Source organism: Lucilia cuprina, chromosome 5 (genome assembly GCF_022045245.1).
Source record: "Lucilia cuprina isolate Lc7/37 chromosome 5, ASM2204524v1, whole genome shotgun sequence".
NCBI lineage: Eukaryota > Metazoa > Arthropoda > Insecta > Diptera > Calliphoridae > Lucilia > Lucilia cuprina.
The window spans coordinates 51,220,749-51,224,543 of NC_060953.1; the positions used below are offsets into that span (position 1 = coordinate 51,220,749).

Consider the following 3,795-nt stretch of genomic DNA (forward strand, 5'->3'; position numbering starts at 1 on the left):
TCTGTTCTAGTTCTGTTCTAGTTCTGTTCTAGTTCTGTTCTAGTTCTGTTCTAGTTCTGTTCTATTTCTGTTCTAGTTCTGTTCTAGTTCTGTTCTAGTTTTGTTCTATATCAATATAAATAAATCCAAAATACATTTAATTAAAAATTTACTCAACATTCTTAATTTTTTTAAACAACATGTTCCAAACAATATACATACATAAATCTTAGTAAATCCTTCAAATCTTTTTCTAATAATCTCTAAACAATTATGACTGCACTAATTGTAAGTCAATTATAAATTTTAACAGCCAGCTTGCTCAAAATTAAATAATAAAAGTAAAGCCTTAAAAAAACTCTACTACATTTTGCAGTAAAACAAATTTTATTAAATAAAAACTGACAATCATTTAGAACAAAAAAAATCAAGTGACTGTTAAATCTCTATTTTCTTCCAAAATAACTAGAAAATTTTGTATAACGTACATAAAATTCCATTATCACAACCCATATGAACAGAGGAAGAAAAAACGACAACAAAATATTGAAATTTTACTTAAGAATTTAGAACATACATTCTCAGTAACATGAACACTTCCATGGTAAAGTTTGTTTTTTTTTAACTTACAAAAACTCTTCTGTTTTATATTTACAACATAATGTTACTAGTGCTGCCCTGCAGGTCGAAAGGATTGTTTTTATCTATCCCTTAGCTGGTATTTATTAGATTCCTTCCATTGAATTTGAAGTAGAAAAGGTGCTTTAAATAAATCAATAATTTTAAAGTTATCTTTCTCAAATTTACATAGTTTGGTATGCTTAAGTTACCATTGTTTCCCCACTGCATTACTTGGAGACAGTAAAGTGATGTACGGCTGACTTGTTTCTACATATATCTAAACGGGATACTTCGACTTGTTACAAAACTACTGGGTACATATAGACAGCTTACAGCACACAACATGTTCATACAAATTACTTCAAAATCCCATCTAGAGGAATTCTGCTGCTGTTTGCTGTCTTTTTTAGGGGGTTCTTTTTCATATTATAAACATTCTTTCTCTCTCTTTTGACTCTATTTTACACAAATTTACAAAAATCTTTCATTTCCCTGTAGTTCATTCATAAATTTCATGCAACATATTTTCATTAACACCCCAGACATGCTCAAACCTTCCCAGTTTTTATATTTTGCCCAGAAAAATACCGAAAAAATTGAGTAAATCAGGAACAGTTTGAGTTGTAGCAACTGCAATCCATGCAAAATAACATATGTTAGATATGTATATAGAGACAATATAGAGGGTTGAAAAAAAATCGTTGCTTAAAACCTTTAAGAATTAACTTAACTCAAACAAGCAGGAAGCCAGCCAGGCTACAGGCAGTTTTTTATAATAATATTGCCAAGTTTTAAAGATTTAAAAATGAAAATAATTTATATAAAATTTTTGAAAAGGAATTGTTTAAATTGTTGTAAGGGAATTGTTTGTAAGGGAATATGAGGGAAAAAGAAAAGCATAAGTTTTATGCTGTGAAGGTTTTAAAGCAAAAGACTTGTTAAACCAAAAATACATAAAAATCTTAATGCTTTTTGTAAACCAGAAAAAAATATTAAAAAAAATCTTAAAAATTTATTAACTTTTCTATTTATTGATTACAAACCCTTATCCTTTTTTCTTTCTTCTCTTGTTATTAACTTTTTTTGTTTATTTCTATCAAGACCTTGTCATTATATACAAAAAATAGAGAAATGTTGTTTACAAAGATCCTTTTCCTGTCAATAATTCTTCAAGTACTCTGCACTCTCTTTCCAAAATAGCAAAAAAGGATAAAGCACTTACAAACATACATTTGGCAACTCTTGCTCTTGTATACAAACTCATTCAAACAAAACTGCATGAAAACATTGTCTTTGTCCTTGTTTATTGTTTTCCTTACAGTTTTTTTTTTGTTGTACTGTTATTTTTGTTGTTGCAAAACTGTTTTTTTTTTAGAAATTCGTCAACAACCCCTCTTTTTGGCTTTTGAGGTTTTTGGTTTGTCTGTCTGTCGGTTGGTCTGTTTATTTGTTTGTAAGATGACAACAACAACAATCAAGTATAAAAGAGATAGATAGAGAGAGAGAGAGAGAGTATTTATATGTATGTTGGTTTGCTTACAAGTAAAGTATGAATGTATGTGTATAACTGTGTAAATGAGTCCGTCTTCTAATGAAAACAGTGTAGCAAACCTAAATGAAAATAAAACTTGAAAAACGTTTTAAAAATTTTTGAAAATTTTATAATTTTTTTCAAAAATCAACTAAAATTATCATACACGTTTGTCAGATCTTACAAAGTTGGCAAAAAAAGTTCAGAAAATGTCTGACAATCCTAATTTGAAACTTTAACCAAAAAAAGGAATGACTGACAATGTTGCAAGTCCAAAATTGTAACATGACAAGATTGTTAGATATTTTCTGAACATTTCACTGAAGACATTTTTTTGACAAGCTTTCATTACTCTTTATAAGTAAAATAAATTACGCGAAATCTGCCAGAGTTGACAACATTACATTAAAAAAATAACATGTACCACTTTATGTTCACAACTTCTTGTATGTAGTATGTTTTCTACTTTGTCATATTGTTCATAATATATTCATATGAAGAAGAGAGTTACAAGTCTAAATGTTAAATTTAATATTTAACTAGAAAACAACAATAAAAACCAACAACAATTACAACACATAAAGCTTACATTCATACATAAACATATTAAGAAAAATAATGAAAAAAAAGAAAAGAAATTAAGTTTAAGTTCGAGTATTGCAGCATTTCTGTCCCTACTGTCTATCTAAATGTCTGTTTCACAGACTGTTTTCCATAATGGAGTATAAGCACTTGCTACAATTATTATTATGGGCTTTGACTATAACAACATAGTCGAGATGTATGGATGATATATGAACACCCAGTCAGCAGCCACCCAGCACCTCCTCATCACTACAAATAGCAACAAAAATTAAACACACACAAACAACACAAAGTATAAAGAAAGAAAAATATTACAATGGAAAATAATATGAAAATATCATTTTGCAGTTTTCATTTCAAGTATTACTGCAGCAGTAGAAAATTATTCTATTGTATGCTATAAATTGACCATAAAATCACAATTGGCATAGATTGCCAGAAACCAAAATACCGAATACCAAAAAAAAAAAAAAAACAATAACAATAACAACAACAACTATAACAAAATAATAAAGAGTGCTCAGGAAAACAACAGAGAGATGCATTTAGGAGTAACAATAGTTATTCGAAAAAAATATTTACATATTCATTTACAACAATAACTACATTTGAAACTCTAACAAAAAGAGGTGAAAATTTTTCTATTACACAAATAAAAGATTAAATATAAAGAATGAACGGAAAAATAAAAACAACTTCATGGCTACAGAATGTTGCCAAAATTTTAGCTATAACCACAATTTAGCTTAAATTTGTTTTAAATTGGAAAATAATTTAATAAAAAAGGTTTGTAATGTGAAACTTATAGTAAAATTTAATAAAAAAGTTAAATATTTAATAAAACTAAATTAAGATTATTATAGACAAAAAAATCAGGGATTTAAAATTAACAATAAAAGAGAAAATAACAAAAGAAAAAAAACTGAACTAAAATAGAATTGCAATAGAACTTAACTAGAACTGAATTAGAGTTGAACTAGAACTGAACTAGAACTAAACTAGAACTGAACTAGAACTGAACTAGAACTGAACTAGAACTGAACTAGAACTGAACTAGAACTGAACTAGAACTGAACTAG

The 3,795-nt window shown here is 27.6% G+C and overlaps 1 protein-coding gene across 3 annotated transcripts in view; it reads left to right on the plus strand.

Annotated features, from left to right (window-relative positions):
* The window catches only part of LOC111677239 (tyrosine-protein kinase Src64B), a 54,582-nt gene that overhangs the window by 11,206 nt on the left and 39,581 nt on the right, over positions 1-3,795 (plus strand). The gene's annotated exons all lie outside the window — the stretch shown is intronic.